This window comes from Pantherophis guttatus, chromosome 8 (genome assembly GCF_059756535.1).
Source record: "Pantherophis guttatus breed Tessera chromosome 8, ASM5975653v1, whole genome shotgun sequence".
NCBI lineage: Eukaryota > Metazoa > Chordata > Lepidosauria > Squamata > Colubridae > Pantherophis > Pantherophis guttatus.
In genome coordinates this window covers 75,116,846-75,136,644 of record NC_142070.1, presented here as the reverse complement: position 1 = coordinate 75,136,644, position 19,799 = coordinate 75,116,846, and the positions used below count along the sequence as shown (strand labels likewise).

General features: G+C 42.6%; 1 long non-coding RNA gene across 1 annotated transcript; it reads left to right on the top strand.

The window, feature by feature from the left end:
* Positions 1-350: 350 nt before the first annotated feature.
* LOC148112716 (uncharacterized) lies at positions 351-14,148 on the top strand. Its single transcript, XR_015729181.1, has 2 exons — positions 351-554; positions 9,562-14,148. It is a non-coding gene; the product is annotated as an uncharacterized LOC148112716 (long non-coding RNA).
* The last annotated feature ends 5,651 nt before the right edge of the window (positions 14,149-19,799 follow it).

Sequence of the window (19,799 nt, the reverse complement as noted above, 5' to 3'; positions counted from 1 at the left end):
GTGGATTTTGCAGTATCCTTCCCCCTGGAGTGGGGAGGGAATGGGGATTTTGCAGTATCCTTCCCCTGCCATGCCCACCAAGCCACACCCACCTAGGCACCCCACACCCACCAAGCCACGCCCACAGAACCGGTACTAAAAAAATTTGGATTTCACCACTGGAACACCCCTATTTTTAGAAATGGGCCATTCCGGTTGTGAATAGCTTTTGTTTTTCCCACCAATATGAGTGTATGCAGCATCACACTTACATCAATTATTTGGTGTTTTCTGTAGCGGCATTTGAATTTGAGTTTCGGTCATTTTGACCACAGATCTTTTTTAACGCATTTTTTTTTATAATGTCAGGGCCAAGTTTTCCACCAAAAAGAGTGTGATTTGGTGATCCAAACTTCAAAAAAACTGGTCTAAAATGGTATGGAGAAGCAGAGAGTGATCTGAGTGAAGTGGAATCGGATTGTGATGAAAATTTTGCAATGGACGATGAGGAACCCACAGCCGCCGCTGATTCTGACATCAGCGATGATGAAGCTCCCAATGAAATTGATGACCAGGTACAATCTACGTCGTGCAATAATTTATATGGCGAGAACAAATTCAAATGGTCTTCTGCACCTTTTGGAAGCAGTAGTAGATCCAGAACCGCTAATCACAATATTGTTGTGCAATTACCTGGATTACGGCCAGCAGCTAGAAATCTCGGAAATTCACCTCCTCCCCATGAGATTTGGAAATTATTATTTCCTAAAGAAATGATTAGCGCCATCATTCAGTGGACCAATGTAAAAATTAGAGAAGGAAGATTGAAGTTCAAGGATGGAGAAACAAAAAGTGACCTGCGCGATGTTGATTTGATAGAGATCAATACATTTTGGAGGGTTTACTGCTCTATACATCAATTTTTAGATCCAACCATGAAAACATCTAATGTCTTTTTGCTACTGAGGTCATTATGACCTCATGTCTGTAATAGCGTAGCTGGAATAGTACATCTGTGGTTAAGGGTTAAAAGAAATGGAGGGGGAATTTTTGAAAACTTTATTGCCGTGAGAGCTTAAGCGGCATGGTGACCTCATAGTGAAGACTCTCGCCTCCCACTCGGTTGAGAGTTCGATCTTGCCTCCCACAAGGTTGAGAGTTTGAGCCTAGGCAGCAGCAAATGTTTCTCTATCAGGGACAGTGACAATTGGTGTACAACTATGTCTTAGCATGATATTTGAATTGCATTTGGTGGGAGAGTTAGATATATGAAACCCTGATTCAGCGAATCTGTCATGGGGAGAGGTATCTATAATTCTCAGACATCCATTAAATCACCAACAGGTCCATTATTTGAATAGGGAATCTGGACAAATCTTCGGTCCATTAAATCTAAAGTCAAAAGATTAACGTTACATGTTCTAAATCTTGGAAATGGGGAAAAAAAAAACATATTTTTTCTCCTCTTCTTTCTCTACCGTAAACTTGGTCTCTCTGTACTCCCAACTGATAAGGCAGCCTTTCAAATCGTTTGCGCTTAACCCAAGCAACTAAACAAAACATTCAGCTTTTCTCCAATTCTAACCCGCTGCTGCTCTTGTTGTTTGTTGTGCTTTGTTTGTCCTTGACATTCACAATCGGTTTGCACCATCTCTTCAATGTTATTTCTCACTTTTGTCACGTCTGGAACATCTGTTGCTAAAATAGCTCTATTGACTTCTTCCTGCACGGTTTTTGGGGCCTTTTCCTATTGTGCCTTTCTATTTTGGAAAGGTTCTTGAAGATGAAGTGCTTCAAAAGGGAATGGAAACATGAAGTGTGGGGTTGTTCTTTCATGCCCACTCGTCCTCTTGAACTAGTTTGAAAACGGATAGCAAATGAAGCAGAGTTTTCTTTATTCTTGCTTCTCCCTGCCAGGTCCCCAATCTTTCAGGCTTTGTGGACCGATGGAGGGAGGGAGGAGAGGGTATGGTTCTGTGTGAGTGATGTGCGAACTTCCTCCTCCCCCACTTCCTCCTCCTCCTCCTCCTCCTTCTCCTCCTCCTCCTCCTCCTCCTCCTCCTCCTCCTCCTTCTCTTCTCCTTCTCCTCCTCCTTCTCCTTCTCCTTCTCCTTCTTCTTCTTCTCCTTCTCCTTCTTTTTTCCAAACTGCACGTGCATGCCCAAACTGAAAGGTGCACGTGGGCATGAATGCACAAATACATGCATCTGTGGACATGTCTGTGCATGCAGGGGCATGTGCGTGCACGCACGGACATGCACGGACATGCACATGCATGGACATGGGTGAACATGTGCGTGCGCATGCAGGGACATGCACACATGTGCAGCAGAGACCTGAAGACCAGCTGGCCAGCAGGAGGTGGGGCATCCCAACACTGGTAGCGCGACAAGAGGTAAGATCTTTTTCTTTTGTGAGCTTCTGTTTTGTTGTTTGCAGGGAAACAGAGGCTCATGAAAGAAACGCCATGCAGATCTGGCCTGGGCCGACAGTGCGCGTGCCGGTAGAGAGGGCTCTGCGTGCCGCCTCTGGCACGCGTGCCATAGGTTCACCATCACGGAGTTATAGATTGATCAAGTTATCCAAATGCTCTCCATGAAGTTATTCTAGGGCAGGGGTCTGCAACCTTAAACACTCAAAGAGCCATTTGGACCCGTTTCCCACAGAAAAGAAAACACCGGGAGCCATAAAACCTGGCTGGGCGTGGCCAACTTGATGTCACTCACTTCCACCAGTCACGTGACGACCTCCTAGCCACACCTACCCAGCCCGTTCATTAAGGCAGAGAACTGTTTGTTAAAAAACACTGGGAGCCACAAAATCCTTTTGATATCTCTCTCTCCCTCCATCTCTCCCTCCCCCCCTCTCCCTCTCTCCCCCCCTCTCTCTGTATCTCTCTGTCTCTGCCCCGGATGCTTCTCCATCCCCCGCCGTCCCCCTTACCTTCTCAGGCCAGGAGAGGAGTCACTGGGAGGGGAGGGCGAGGGGTGGGGTCACCCGACAGGGAGCCACAGCAGAGGAGCTGCATGTAGCTCCGGAGCCGCAGGTTGCTGATACCAGTTCTAGGGAGAAAAAAATCCTTTTCAAACAAACATAAATAATGGGAAAGCCCTATTATGCTGAGAATAGGAACTTAAAAATTGTGATAAGAGTGTGAAATAAATAATGTGATTTCCCCCTTCTGAAAAAACTATAATAGGATGAAAGTTTTTAAAATCATTCATAAAATATCTGGTTAGAAAGAAGAAGGGAAGTGACCGAGAGGAAAGATGACATCTGATAGTTTAGATTGCTTAAACGAATGAACAAAAGAAGTAGGGAAAAAAATTAAAACAATACACATACAGAGATACCCTCATTTCAGCTCAATAGTTTGTGGTTTCCATCAGCAGTGGCTATCAAGGAAAGAAATTCTTGAACTGTAACCGAGATCATGATGGGAAGGTTCACTGAAAATACACATTTCATACTAGGATTCACTAGAATTGGGATCAAAAATAAATCTGACCAATTTGTAATGCCGTTGTACAAATTTGTCATATGACCGTACTTGGAATAGGGTGTACGTTTTTCATAATGGAAACACTGCCCTAAATATAAGTGAGTTCACAGAGTGAGTTCTTCTTCTTCTTCTTCTTCTTCTTCTTCTTCTTCTTCTTCTTCTTCTTCTTCTTCTTCTTCTTCTTCTTCTTCTTCTTCTTCTTCTTCTTCTTCTTCTTCTTCTTCTTCTTCTTCTTCTTCTTCTCCTTCTCCTTCTCCTTCTCCTTCTCCTTCTCCTTCTCCTCCCTCTCCCTCTCCCTCTCCCTCTCCTCCTCCTCCTCCTCCTTCTTCTTCATCATCTCCTCCTCTTCTTCTTCTGCCATATCCATCACCAGACTTTTGTGATCATGTTGACGATCCTATTTTTATCAACAGCCACACAAAAAAATGCTGTTGAGTTTTGTCCAAACCAGTCCTTTAGATTTTTGAAGCCATGATGTTCTTTTTCTGCCTGGACCTCGTTTGCCTTCAATCTTTCCTTGGAGGATTAAGTGAAGGATGCCGTATTTTTCCGGGTGTCGCATCACATGTCTGAAATATTCAAACTTTTGCTTTTTTATGGTTCTGATGAGTTCCCTTGGCTTTCCCAGGTGGTTTATCACCTCCTCATTTGTGATTTTGTCAACCCACTTATACGTAACAGCCGTCGGTAAATCCACATTTCAAATGCTTCTAGTTTCTTCAAGTGGCTTTCTGTCAGAGACCAACTCTCTACTCTGTAGAGCAGGATAGGAAAGATGTAACATTTGACAAGCCTGATTTTCAGGCTTATGTCATGACTGCAGAAGAGCTTTTTCATTTTGAAGAATGCTGTTCGAGCGTTCTCTATCTTTGTCTTTACTTCACTGATCGTGATCTAGCTTTTATGGGATACTCGGGATACTTAGACAAGGGAAAGAAATTGTATAGCCTCTGAAATATGAATGTCAGCAGCGAACTAAACAACAGTGTTTAAAGCTTGCTGTGAAAAAAAAAAAATCAAATCAGAAGTGCTTCATTTCCAGAACATCCAAGAGAGTTATTTAACTCAGAACCAAGCCCACTCATTGTCACCAGCGATGAAGTCAGTGCAAACAGTGACAGTGACCACAGTTTTGAAAGCAAAATGCCACATCGAGATGCCAAGGAGAAGGACATTTGTCCATCTGTTTGTAAGTTAAGGGAGGGCAGGCCCACCCATATCCTATCTTTCTTGCAACACTTCTGAAATAATACCCAGAATATCAGACTCCAAGAACGAAGAATGACACATGGAGATACTTCTCAGTAGTTTGCTTGGGATTCCTCACCGATTGTTAGGTGAAATTTGGTCAACCGAATTTCAGCACTAAATTGGCACTGGATAAAGATCTACAGGGGGGCGTGGTGGCTCAATGGCTAAGATGCTGAGCTTGTCGATCGAAAGGTCGGCAGTTCAGCGGTTCGAATCCCTAGTGCCATGTAACAGGGTGAGCTCATATTACTTGTCCCAGCTTCTGCCAACCTAGCAGTTCGAAAGCATGTAAAAAATGCAAGTAGAAAAATAGGGACCACCTTTGATAGGAAGGTAACAGCATTCTGTGCACCTTTGGCATTTAGTTATGCCAGCCGCATGACCATGGAGACGTCTTTGGACAGCGCTGGCTCTTCGGCTTTGAAATGGAAATGAGCACCACCCCCTAGAGTCAGGAAAGACTAACACATATGTGTGAGGGGAAACTTTACCTTTTTAAAGATCTACAGAACTCAGGAGGGCTTGGACTAAAGAGTGATTGTAGAAATGCAGCAATTTTGAACTGATGATATGGTTAACCAGCATATCTGCCGACTCTTCTCCTACACCTTTAGACAGAATCTTGGCAGGGTAAAACCACTACCTGGTAAACCCAGGATCCAATCTGGGTCAGTCACTGGGACCAGAGATCCCGGTGACCTACCCAGATTGGATCTTGCAACATTATCCTGGTACACGTCTTCATTTGTAAAGCAACTATTTGCATGCTTAAGATATACTTTGGGAATAGCTAAGGAGGAGTGTTAGCTTTAACCCTCTTCCTGCTTCCCTCTGGAAAGTAGTCCCTCCCTCCCGGGAATCCATACTACGTTCCACCACACAGAAGAACTTTGCAGTCAGTTTTGAGACTTCAAGAAAATCTCAGTGCAAGCACCCAACACAGTTTTCAGGTCTTGTTTAGCATTAAGCAAAACTAGTAGAAAACATTTCCTACAGTTGAACATTTCAGAGAGTATTCCACTTAGGTATCCTAAACTTTAGAAGGCAGAAGATTCAGTCTTCTGTTTTTCTCTGACAGAAAGCCATACTCACTTGTCAATATTTTCATTGATTGAACAGTAGAGGATGGGTCTCCTCTTTACAATAATTACAGATAGTACATGATGGCATTGTTCCAATATTTCAGGGGTTGCCACAAAGAAGGAGGGGGGGGTGTCAAGCTATTCTCCAAAGCACCGGTGGGCAGGACAAGAAGCAATGGATGGAAACTAAGCAAGGAGAGAAGCAACAGTTAGAAAAATTAATCAGTGGAACAACCTGCTTCCAGTAGTTGTGAATGCTCCAAGACTGGAAGTTTTGAATAGAATGGAATGGAATGGAATGGAATGGAATGGAATGGAATGGAATGGAATAGAATAGAATAGAATAGAATAGAATAGAATAGAATAGAATAGAATAGAATAGAATAGAATAGAATAGAATGAGGAGGAGGAATGGAATGGAATGGAATGGAATAGAATAGAATAGAATAGAATAGAATAGAATAGAATAGAATAGAATAGAATAGAATGAGGAGGAGGAATAGAATAGAATAGAATAGAATAGAATAGAATAGAATAGAATAGAATAGAATGAGGAGGAGGAATGGAATGGAATGGAATAGAATAGAATAGAATAGAATAGAATAGAATAGAACAGAATAGAATGAGGAGGAGGAATAGAATAGAATAGAATAGAATAGAATAGAATAGAATGAGAAGGAGGAATGGAATGGAATGGAATGGAATGGAATAGAATAGAATAGAATAGAATAGAATAGAATAGAATGAGGAGGAGGAATGGAATGGAATGGAATGGGATGGAATAGAATAGAATAGAATAGAATAGAATAGAATAGAATAGAATAGAATAGAATAGAATAGAATGAGAAGGAGGAATGGAATGGAATGGAATGGAATGGAATGGAATGGAATGGAATAGAATAGAATAGAATAGAATAGAATAGAATAGAATAGAATAGAATAGAATAGAATAGAATGAGGAGGAGGAATGGAATGGAATGGAATGGAATGGAATGGAATAGAATAGAATAGAATAGAATAGAATAGAATAGAATAGAATAGAATGAGGAGGAGGAATGGAATGGAATAGAATAGAATAGAATAGAATAGAATAGAATAGAATAGAATAGAATAGAATAGAATGAGGAGGAGGAATAGAATAGAATAGAATAGAATAGAATAGAATAGAATAGAATAGAATAGAATAGAATGAGGAGGAGGAATGGAATGGAATGGAATGGAATGGAATGGAATGGAATAGAATAGAATAGAATAGAATAGAATAGAATAGAATAGAATGAGAAGGAGGAATGGAATGGAATGGAATGGAATGGAATGGAATGGAATAGAATAGAATAGAATAGAATAGAATAGAATAGAATAGAATAGAATAGAATAGAATAGAATAGAATTCTTTATTGGCCAAGTGTGATTGGACACCCAAGGAATTTGTCTTGGTGGATACGCTCTCGGTGTACATAAAAAGAAAAGATGCATTCGTCAAGAATCATAAGGTACAACACTTAATGCTAGTCATAGGGAAACAGTCAATATAAATCTTAAGGATACCAGAAACAAGGTGAGAAGATTAATAGTAATGCAGACTTAGTGAATAGTTTGACAGTGTTGAGGGAATTATTTGTTTAGCAGAGTGATGGCATGTGGGAAAAAACTGTCCTTGTGTCTAGTTGTTCTGGTGTGCAGTGCTCTGTAGTGTCATTTTGAGGGTAGGAGTTGAAACAGTTTATGTCCAGGATGCGAGGAGTCTGTAAATATTTTCACAGCCCTCTTTTTGACTCGTGCAGTATACAGGTCCTCAATGGAAGGCAGGTTGGTAGCCATTGTTTTAAGAAGAGATTGGACAACCATCTGTCTGAAATGGTGTAGGGTTTCCTGCCTAAGCAAGGGATTGCACTAGATGACCTCCAAGGACCCTTCCAACTTTGTTATTCTGTTATTCTAGTCATCCATGTACAATCATTCATTTAATTACTTAGATATTGGAAGGATGCTATCGTGTCTCCCCTGGTCCTTCTCTTCACTAGACTAGCCATGCCCAGTTCCTGCAACCTTTCATCATATGTTTTAGCCTCCAGTCCCCTAATCATCTTTGTTGCTCTTCTCTGCACTCTTCCTAGAGTCTCCACATCTTTTTTATAGTGTGGTGACCAAAACTGGATGCAGTACTCTAGGTGTAGTTTTACTAAGGCTTTATAGAGTGGTATTAGTACCTTCCTTGATCTTGATTGTATCCCTCTGTTAATGCAATTTAAGATTGCATTGGCATTTTTGGCTGACGCAGCTCACTACTGGCTCATATTTACTATGTTTCCCCAAAAATAAGACCCCCAAAATAAGCGCTTGGCCTTATTTTTGGGGAGGTCTTATTATTTTTGAGGTGTAGGAGGCAATGAGCGTGGTTACCTCATGGCTGCTGCTGACACAGCCGCTCATCAGTTGTTCGCCCCTGAGGCCATGCACGTGCTTTCAGCCACGCCTTCCAGGACTCTGCACTATGCCGCTGCGACTGGATGTCCCATCGCCGCCGTCGCTTCCCTGTTCTTCACTAATGGCTTTTGCGGCAGCCATTAGTGTTTTGTTTTTGTTTGTTTGTTTGTTTTTGTTGTTTATTTGATTTGTATACCGCCCTATTCCCGAAGGACTCAGGGCGGTGAACAGCCAAACAATAACATACATAAATACAAAAAATTTAAAAACCAGATAAAATCAAATTAAATCATTTTGGCCCGGACAGATTAAAACACCCCAATAATTTAAAAACAGATTAAAATTTACATATTAAAAGAGGGAGGAGATTAGGCCAAGCCCGCTTGATGGAATAAAAAGGTCTTCTCAGCGCGGCGGAAGGTGCACAGATCCGGGATCCTCCGTATCTCTGGGGGGAGCTCGTTCCAGATGGTAGGTGCCCCCACAGAGAAGGCTCTCCCCCTAGGGGCCACCAGTCGACACTATTTGGCTGACGGCACCCAGAGGAGTCCCTCTCTATGAGAGCGTACTGGCCGGTGGGAGGCTATTGGTGGTAGTAGGCGGTCCCGTAGATAACCAGGTCCTAAGCCATGGAGCGCTTTGAAGGTGGTAACCAAAACCTTGAAGCGCACCCGGAAGACCACCGGGAGCCAGTGCAGCTCGCGCAGGAGAGGTGTCACATGGGAGTGCCATGACGCTCCCATTACTACCCGCGCGGCCGCACTCTGCGCCAGCAGAGTGTGACAGAAGGGGCACGATGGCTAGGGTTGCAGGAGCGTCCATTCGGTAAGGGCATGTGGGGTGCATGGGGCATGTCCCCCCTCCCTTCCCTCCCTCCAGCCTCACCTCCTCACCTCATGTTGTTTGTGTGGCAAGCAACCAGAGAAAATGGCGAAGACCGGCTGCACATGCGGTTAAATATTTTCAGGGAGGGCTTATTTTCGGTGAAGAGCTTATTTTAGCGCAGGCACTCAAAAACCTGATTGGGCTTATTATCCGGGGAGGTCTTATTTTCAGGAAACAGGATAACTGGTTGTCCACTAAGACTCTAAGTTCCCTCTCACAGTTACTGCTATTAAGCTGGTTTTACCCAGTCTGTACGTGTACTTTTGGTTTTTCCTGCCTAAGTGTAAGACTTTACTTTTCTCTACATTGAATTCCATTTTGTGAATAGAACACAGTCCTATTCATGGATGATATTGTGCTGTGGCTCTTTGTGTCCAAAACATTTTCATTTGAAGCAGAGTCTTGTCTGAAAGCTGTTTTCCCTTTCTCTTTCAGGCCTTCAGAAACTGGCTCCGGTTTTTTTGCTCAAACAGACATATAAACGTACCGGGGTCTGCAATACTTCAGTTTTAATCTATTTTACTCCTTGCGGAGTTCTCTTTTTATTCGGAGAAGAAAGTTTTCAGAGAGAATGCTCAGGACAATATCAGATGATCACTAAAGAAATAAGCTCACTAATTATAATCCTGAGCTAAAACAGGGACGGCTAGAGTAAAACAGCTGCAGGGGAAGCTTAGATCCGATAGCGGAGTGAAATCATTTTCTATATTATACGTCATCTGGAAAAAAAAACCCCACATAAGCATCTGTATTTGATTGAAATTTGATCAGTTTCAAAGGGTCGGTTTATTGCAAATGTAGAGATTTGGGCTTTTTTATCAGCCCTGCTGACTTTAATCAAAATTAAAATGCTACCAAATTATACCATTAGGCAATGACAGTGGGAGTTCAATTGCCTAAGGAGTAACCTGCATTTGACGTAACCTGGCAAGGTAGCATCTGGTGAAGGATTTCATATTGCATTTCCTTTCATAGAAAAGAAATCTTGCTACACTTCGACTCAAGGACATTCTCGTTGGGAGAAGTTCAAAGAATCAAGAGGGTGGCCGAAATGACATCATCACAATTCTACCACAGCTTCCATCTTGATGTTTTTAGTAGATGATGATCTCCAGCATTCCGTGACTATATCTAAAGTGATACTTTCCAATGGTACCTCCCAGAAGATATAGATAGATGATTTGAAATATTTAGCAGCAGGAACTCATGTAGGACATTGACCAGTTTGGTCTAAGTGGTTAAGGCACATGCTAGAAAGTGGGAGACCATGAGTTCAAGTCCTGCCCTAGCCATGAATGCTGGATGCATGACTTTGGGCCAATCACCAGGAGACTGTGTGTTCTAGTCCCACCTTAGACATAAAAGGTGGTTGGGTGACTTCAAGCCAATCACCTGGAGACTGTGAGTTTTAGTCCCGTTTTAGGCATGAAAGCCAGCTGGATGACTTTGGGCCAATCACTAGGTTGTGAGTTCTAGTCCTGCCTTAGGCATGAAAGCCAGCTGGATGACTTTGGGCCAATCACTAGGTTGTTATGAGTTCTAGTCCTGCCTTAGACATAAAAGATGGTTGGGTGACTTCGAGCCAATCACGTGGAGACTGTGAGTTCTAGTCCCGTTTTAGGCATGAAAACCAGCTGGATGACTTTGGACCAATCACTAGGTTGTTATGAGTTCTAGTCCCGCCTTAGGCATGAAAGCCAGCTGGATGACTTTGGGCCAATCACTAGGTTGTGAGTTCTAGTCCTGCCTTAGGCATGAAAGCCAGCTGGATGACTTTGGGCCAATCACTAGGTTGTTATGAGTTCTAGTCCTGCCTTAGACATAAAAGATGGTTGGGTGACTTCGAGCCAATCACGTGGAGACTGTGAGTTCTAGTCCCGTTTTAGGCATGAAAACCAGCTGGATGACTTTGGACCAATCACTAGGTTGTTATGAGTTCTAGTCCCGCCTTAGGCATGAAAGCCAGCTGGATAACTTTGGGCCAATCACTAGGTTGTTATGAGTTCTAGTCCCACCTTAGGCATGAAAACCAGCTGGATGACTTTGGACCAATCACTAGGTTGTTATGAGTTCTAGTCCCGCCTTAGGCATGAAAACCAGCTGGATGACTTTGGACCAATCACTAGGTTGTTATGAGTTCTAGTCCCACCTTAGGCATGAAAGCCAGCTGGATAACTTTGGGCCAATCACTGTCTTTCAACCCAACCCATCTCCCAGGATTTTTGTTGTGGAAGAAAATGGGAGAAGGAAGGTGTATCGGATATGTTTGATACCTTGAGGTATTTCTACAAATAATAAAGGTTGGATGCCAACAAATAGATAAATAAACAAAGAGAGGTTAATGGATATTTGGCCAACTGCTTGATTCAAGTCAGCAAAGGACTTGGGAAAGGAAGGGATATAGATACAAAGGGCAATAAAAAACTATGAGCTTAGTTCACTTTTGTTAAAATGCATCCACTCAGAAGGAATATCCCCTTTGCCCAATGAATAATCTATAACTTTCAGTCAGGGAAACCCTCAGATCATGTTGAATCATTAATATGGTATGACTCAGCACCCAATGCCATTGAAACCACCTTCAACAAATCAGTAGTGTTCTAATAATGGAAGGATATGTACTTTCCTCTTAAATATTTAATAGTGTCCATTATCTATAAATCTATATTTGGTTTACTATTCAAATTTGCAAAGCTCCCCCACTCTCTTTCTCTCCCCCCCTCTCTTCCCCTCTCTCCCTCTCTCCCTCCCCCCTCTCTCTCTTTTGGTCACTGTGTGATGCAACATTGTGGGCCTTTCAAACTCACTGTTTCTTTATTGTATTTATCAATATACCCCCATTGGTATGGCATCTCCCCATTCTAATTTTAGGTGGTTTACAATCTATAAAATATACATCGTACACTAAACTTATGCAGTGGTGAAATCCAAATTGTATTTACTACCGTTTCTGTGAGCGTGGCTTGGTGGGCATGGTGTGGCTTGGTGGGCATAGCTTGGTGGGCACGGCAGGGGAAGGATACTGCAAAATCCCCATTCCCTCCTCACTCCTGGGGGAAGGATATTGCAAAATCTCCATTCTCACCCCACTCTGGAGCCAGCCAGAGGTGGTATTTGCCGGTTCTCCGAACTACTCAAAATTTCCGCTAACGGTTCTCCGAACTGCTCAAAATTTCCACTACCGGTTCTCCAGAACCTGTCAGAACCTGCTGGATTTCACCCCTGAACTTATGGTAAGAAATAATAATATGAATAATACAATAATATAATACTTCGATTTCTCTTGATTGATTGATTGATTGATTGTTTAGCCCTTGGGCCATATCAAAGTGCAGAGTTCCAGAAACAAATTATTACTAAAATTTGATAAGAGCAATTTAAAATGGCATTGGATAAAATACGATTTAAAATGAAAATTGGAATAAAATACGATTTAAAATGAAATTGGAATAAAATACAGTCTACAATGAAATTTTGAATAAAATACAATAATTTAAGATATAGATAAATAAAATACGATAAAATTATATTTCGGTGACACCCGTGCAATCTACCCCAATCAGTCCCACATATGCAGATCTCAACCGAACCATTTTGCTCAAGTACTGTGCTGTGTTAAATGTTATTTTCAGATTGTGGCCGTGCATAAGGTAAATTGTTTTGATATGGGGATCCCAATGGGTACATAATATAATATGAAATACATCAGAGAGATTATTAGAAAATTTTCTTTGACTGTCTTCTGAAAGGACCAGTTTCCCCAAAGATCAGAAGAGTGGGAATTCTGGACCAGTGAGATAAGGCTATTCCTCACAATTGTCATTGTGCTTAGTCTATTCTAAGATAATTCCTCAAAGAATTCTCTTGGTTAAGTAGTGAACTGGGCAGATTCTCGCTGGAGAAAACAGATCAACCTTGATGAAAACACAAGCTAAATAGGGACATCATAGGGAATTATCAACACCCTGAATTATATCCAGGAGCCTACGGGCAATCAATGCATCTTCTACAGAATGGACTAAAACTGGTCAGCAACAACATTCGGTCCCAACTCCCCAACTGTTTGCTTGCTCCTGGGGAGGAAAGCTATGGCAAATCTAGACAGCATTCTAAAAAGCAGAGACATCACCCTGCCAACAAAAGTGCGTATAGTCAAGGCTATGGTTTTCCCAGTTGCAATGTATGGCTGTGAAAGTTGGACCATAAGGAAGGCTGAGCATCAAAGAATTGAGACCGTTGAACTCTGGTGCTGGAGAAGACTCCTGCGAGTCCCTTGGACTGCAAAGCGATCAAATTGGTCAGTCCTAGAGGAGATCAACCCTGACTGCTCTTTAGAAGGCCAGATCCTGAAGAAGAAACTCAAATATTTTGGCCGCCTAATGAGAAGGAAGGACTCACTGGAGAAGAGCCTAATGCTGGGAAAGATTGAGGGCAAAAGAAGAAGGGGACGACAGAGAACGAGGTGGCTGGATGGAGTCTCTGAAGCAGTTGGCATGAGCTTAAATGGACTCCAGAGGATGGTAGAGGACAGGAAGGCCTGGAGGAACGTTGCCCATGGGGTTGTGATGGGTTGGACACCACTTTGCAACTAACAACAACAACAAACCTCATACTTTACATGCCTGAATAAAATCCAAAAATGCTTTGAAAGAAATAGAAAATATTTGTCTTATTGTACTTTATATAACTTTCATTGTTTTATCACTGTATAAAATAAAAATAGGAAATTAAGGGAAGGAAAAAGAAAGGAGGAAAGAAGGGGTTTCTGTTTTCTAGCCACTTATCCATTCTATTCCATACTTCGTAATAGTCCGAATCTTCTCTTTCCTTTATTTCCATAGTCATTTTGTCCATTTCTGCACAATCAAGTATCTTTCTGATCACTATTTCCTCTGATGGTGTATTAATCTGTTTCCAATATTGTGCGAGGGCAATCCTAGCCGCCATTAATATGTGTTATGCATTGCAACTTCTTTTCCATTCTCGAGTTTAATATTCCTAATTAAAAAACAGTTTAAATTCTATCCTTTGTTGTGTAATTTCTTCCAAAAACTGAGCTGCTGGTCAGTTTTTATTGTCATGTGAAGTGGATACATCTTTTTGTTCCCACTCCAATCACAAATCATTCCTGTTACAGAAAGGGGGGAAAAAAATGTGATTTATGGAACAGATGCTGGTGGGTGGTATCATAGCACTGATATATTTTTTTTTCGGTGGTGATAAGGACAGTCATATAATCTTGAGCTACATACTCACAGTGATGATGACTGCATGTTGCCTGGTCATCTTCTCCAAATTTTACCGTTTTATGACCCTGGAAACAAGCTTAGAATTAGCAAGCAAAGACACTATTAGCTGAGGCTGGCTAGCAGCAACCACTATCACTGCCAAGATGGGAAAATGGGAAGCATCTAAACTCAAGTGCATAAAAAAGGTTTAGCAAATGACTTCCCCACAATACGGTTTGTATTGAAAAATCCGAGGATTGGTTATTAAGATAGTCTCGATTTACAGCCATTCATTAGCAACTGTTCATAGTTACTGTGTTTCCCTGAAAATAAGACCTACTCCGAAAGTAAGTCCTAGCTTGATTTTTACACATGCGCCCAATGTAAGCCCTAAAGGTAAAGGTTCCCCTCGCACATATGCGCTAGTCGTTCCTGACTCTAGGGGTGGTGCTTATCTCAGTTTCAAAGCTGAAGAGCCAGCGCTGTCCGAAGACGTCTCCGTGGTCATGTGGCCGGCATGACTAAATGCCAAAGGTTCACAGAACGCTGTTACCTTCCCACCAAAGGTGGTCCCTATTTTTCTACTTACATTTTTAACATGCTTTCGAAATGCTAGCTTCGCAGAAGCTGGGACAAGTAATGGGAGCTCACTCCATTATGCGGCTCTAGGGATTCGAACTGCTGAACGGACAACCTTTCGATTGACAAGCTCAGCGTCTTAGCCACTGAGCCACTGCATGCCATTGAGCCACCGCGTCCCATAATATAAACTCTATCTCCCTCCCAAAATAAGCCCTAATTAAGACCCCGCCTAGTCCAGAGTGCACGGGTAAAAATTAAGCTAGGATGGAGATGGGGAGTGGGTGGAGCTGCCCTACTACTTACCTTTGGACAGTTGCAGCCACGCCTCGCGCACCCTGATACCTGCCTTGCCGGCCCATTTCTTCTGCAGCCAGTGAGGCAGGCAAGGCTTTCCCGAAGGCCTCTGCAGCCGATAACAGAGCTCTGGATCGATCTTGGGGTCATGTTATCAACATTTGCAACCTTCCCAGTCGGTTTCTGACAGAATCAATGGGGAAAGCCAGATTTGCTTAACAACCATATGATTCTGCAGTGATTTGCTTAACAACCATATGATTCTGCATGATTTGCTTAACAACCGTGGCAAAAAGAAAGATCTAAGACCAGTGGTGGGATTCAACCAGTTCGCACCACTTTGCCCAGTTGTTAAAGTGCTGGCTGGTGCCACCTTTCCCTGCCCCACCTCTTCCAGAAGTCCCCACGCACCCCGTTTAGGCTCCCAGGAAAGTGCAGGGAGGCCTACTAGGCCCAAAACGGGGTGCAAGGGGGTGCAGTGCCCCCCCTCCCCACGCAGCCCATTTTTGCTCCCAGGGGGCTGCAGGAAGGCCTACTAAGCCCAAAACGAGGCATGGAAGGGTTGCAGTGCCCCCCTCCCCCGTAGCCCATTTTTGCTCCCAGGAGGCTGCAGGGACGCCTACTAGGCCCAAAGTGGGACATGGAGGGATGGGATGTGGCGTGGCCCATTTTTGCTCCCAGGAGGCTTCAGGGAGGCCTACTAAGCCCAAAACGAGGCATGGGGGGGGTTGCAGCGTGCCCCCCCCCCATATCCCATTTTTGCTCCCAGGAAGCTGCAGGGACGTTTACTAGGCCCAAAGTGGGACATGGGGGGATGGGATGTGGCGTGGCCCATTTTTGCTCCCAGGAGGCTTCAGGGAAGCCTACTAGGCCGAAACTGGGGCATGGGGGGGCAGCGTGGGCCCACCCTGTGGCCCATTTTTCCTCCCGGGGGGGGGAGTGAAGGAGGCTGAGTGCTGCCTGTCACACACCCCGGCCACGCCCACCCAGCCGGTCATTACGGCAAAGAACCGGTTGTTAAATTATTTGAATCCCGCCACTGTCTAAGACTGAGGCACAGCTCACTTAAGAACTTCCTTACTGAACCATGGAAATTTTGGTTCCAATTATGGTTGTTAAGTCAAGCACTACCTCTTCTCTGCTAGGGCATCTGTTGAATGGATCGCAAAGTGATATCAGGGGAAACAACGAACAGCAGAAAATGCAACCTAACTATATCTCTCCTTGATCTTATACCTTCTGAACAGCGCCGAAGTAAAAGAAATCACTGTCACGTTAATTGGCCTCTACGCATATTGTGGATTCGGTCACCTTGTCCTTCAGTTCAGAGAGCAAAATGTCCCCACACGGGGACTACGCTCAAAGATCATAGAAGCCCCCTGATCTTTCTGAAGTTCAGACAGATCACATACAGCTTTGCAGCCTGAGAACATTCTTGGTTCCAAATCTAAAAAAAAAAATGATTTTGCTTTTAGCTTGTACATAAAAGGAACATTAGTCTGGAGAAGTAGCAGCTCGCCAGAAATGTGCTGTTTGATAACAAGAGACTTTGAGGAGAAACGCTGACAAATCAGGAGCTGCTCTGAAGAGACTTAAAAAGTGATTAAATAACTGAAAAAGCCTGACTTATCAATAAAAAGAGAGAGAGAGAGAGAGAGAGCACACGTTAAATAAGTGCAGCATGAATAAACAGCAGTGAGGAGGCTATATAATATTTGGCAAATATGCGGAGGTGTAAATGCCAGAAAAAGACCATGATTAAAGATGCCATAATTAGGAATTATGGACTTGGGTTAAGGAAACGACCATGTTGAAAGTGAGCTGTACTAGTCTATATAATGTGCAATTTTGTTGGGATTAAATATGAGCAAGGCAAATAAAGTGCCATTTCAGTAGACGTACAATATATGCTCTAGTTGTTTTTGATGGTTGATTAGATCTCATTCAGTTGGGTCTGATGATCCCTGGGGAGTCAACAGACAAATGTTCAATTCAGGTGTGGGTTCTACTTACCTTTACTACCGGTTCGCAATGGGAGCGTGCGCAGATCATCCATGATGACGTCTGGGCGGGTGAGCGTAGCGTTCCGCTGCTTTTACTACTGGTTTGCAAGAACCGGACTAAACTGGGAGCAACCCACCACTGGTACAATTTCTCAACTCTTCCTAAATCCATTGTTTTTCCAGGGTGATTCCAATGATCTTGATCCACTCATTAACCTCCAAATCCACATTTCCCCTCCATCTGTATCCCACTACCAGTCAAAAGTAATTGTTTTTTAATCCATTATGAACTCACAACATAAATAGAATTCTTTATTGGCCAAGTGTGACTGAACACTCAAGGAATTTGTCTTTGGTGCATAAGCTCTCAGTGTCCATCAAAGATACAAGTGATGAATCTTGATCATGGTCCTCATAAATACATTCATCATGAATCATAAGCTACAACACTTAGTGATAGTCATAGGATACTAAATAAAGGACCTTGTAGGTCTTCTAATCCAACCCCTCGCCCAAGCAGGAGACCCTACACCATTTCCGACAAATGGCAGTCCAATCTCTTCTTGAAGGCCTCCAGTGATGAAGCTCCCACAATTTCCGAAGGCAACTTCTGTTCCATTGGTTGATTGTTCTCACTGTCAGAAAAATTATCCTTATTTCTAGGTTGAATCTCTCCTTGGTCAGTTCCCATTCATTATTCCTTGTCTGGCCTTCAGGTTTCTTGGAAAATAGCTCCAAGATCCCTCTCATACTTACTGTTTTTGAGCCAGGTTTCACCTAATCTGTTCTTTTGTGCCTTTGGTTTTTCTTGGTTAAGCATAAAACCTTGCTTTTTTCCACGTTAAACAACTTCTTCTTCTTCTTCTTCTTCTTCTTCTTCTTCTTCTTCTTCTTCTTCTTCTTCTTCTTCTTCTTCTTCTTCTTCTTCTTCTTCTTCTTCTTCTTCTTCTTCTTCTTCTCCTCCTCCTCCTCCTCCTCCTCCTCCTCCTCCTCCTCCTCCTCCTCCTCCTCCTCCTCCTCCTTCTCCTTCTCCTTCTCCTTCTCTTTCTTCTTCTCTTTCTTCTTCTTCTTTATAAGGGCCATTGTTCAAGTCTGTCAAGATCCATTTGAATCCTGAGCTTGTCTTCTGGGGTGTTGGCTGTTCCTGCCAACTTAGTGTCATCTGTCAATTTTAATGGGAAACACATACCCAAATGCATTCTTTAATCTTATGCTTTTGTCATTCCGAAATTATACTTGGGTTTTTTTTTAAAAAAAATTATTTTTATACACATAATGCAACTGTACATTGTCTTATACATAATTGATCATACATATACATATTTTTCTTAAAGAAAGCATAAAAATAAAGCATTTTAATTACATTCAGGGTTATTCTTCTACCCTTCCTTTTCCCTCTTTTCACAACCTCCTTTTTCTTCTTCTTCATTTCCCTTCCCTCCCTCCTCTCCTACTTTCTCCCTCCTACTTTCCTTCCTCTGTCCTACTTCCCCTTCCTTTCCCCCCTCCTTCCCTCTTTTCCCCCATTTCACTTTCTCTCCTACTCCTGTCCCCTATCCTTTCTTCCTCTCCCTTTTTTTCCATTCTCTCTCTCCCTCTCCTCTTCTTACCCTTTCCTCCTCTCTCCTTTGTTGTGGAATATTTTCCTTGTTTGGTATCCGAGCAACTCCAATATTCTAACAATATATACTTTCTGTCAGCACTTCAAGCTGCATTTACTCTAGTGCTGACATAAGAAGGAGAAGCGGAGGCGTCTGGAAAGGGACGTTTGACTTTTTACCTACTTATTTTCCCTGGAGATAATATCCCCTAGGAGATGGGATGGGAGGGGGGAAATTCCTTTGAGCTGGAGCAGTAGATTAGGGGTAGAGTGACTTGGAAGATGGCCAATGAGTGCAGAGGAGTGGGGAATGGAAAGGGAGGGTTTTGGGTCTGGAAGTCAGTGTTGGCTATGATGGAGTCAGAGTTAGAATGTCGTGCTTAATAAATGGGAGTTTTTCATCAAAGACTTTGTTTGAAATGCAAATTATTTGAGACGACCTCGAAACCTGACACTTTCTTTTCAATTTCTTTTCAATCTTCCGAAATTATATTGTAAAGGTATTTAGTAGTAAAACCTTTATTTGCATCCACAGGTTTTAGCAAAATACATATAAAATTACAGCAATCATATCAATTCGGGTATGAGTAGGGCGCCTCCATCTTTCTTTCATGTAATTTACCTCTATTAGATCTGCAACACTGTTAGTCTTGAGCAAGAGTTAGCTATACATTTTCCTGTGATCTTCCGTAAAAAAGTATCTTTGTATTTATTTCCTTATTGTTCTTATCGGCTTCTTTGTATTCTTGATGAAAATGTATTTCCTTGTCATTTCTTGCTTGACACTGAAAGTCTGGATTCAGATATCATGCATTTTACTCGTTCCCCGAGGCTTTCATCTTCTATTTTTCCCTAGCTCTCATGATAGATTGTGGTAAATGCCACAATCAGATCTTTTCATCTTTGAAATTTGGGGATAATTTCCCCCCCCCCATTTTTTAGTATGTCTTTAATCTCTCCCTATAA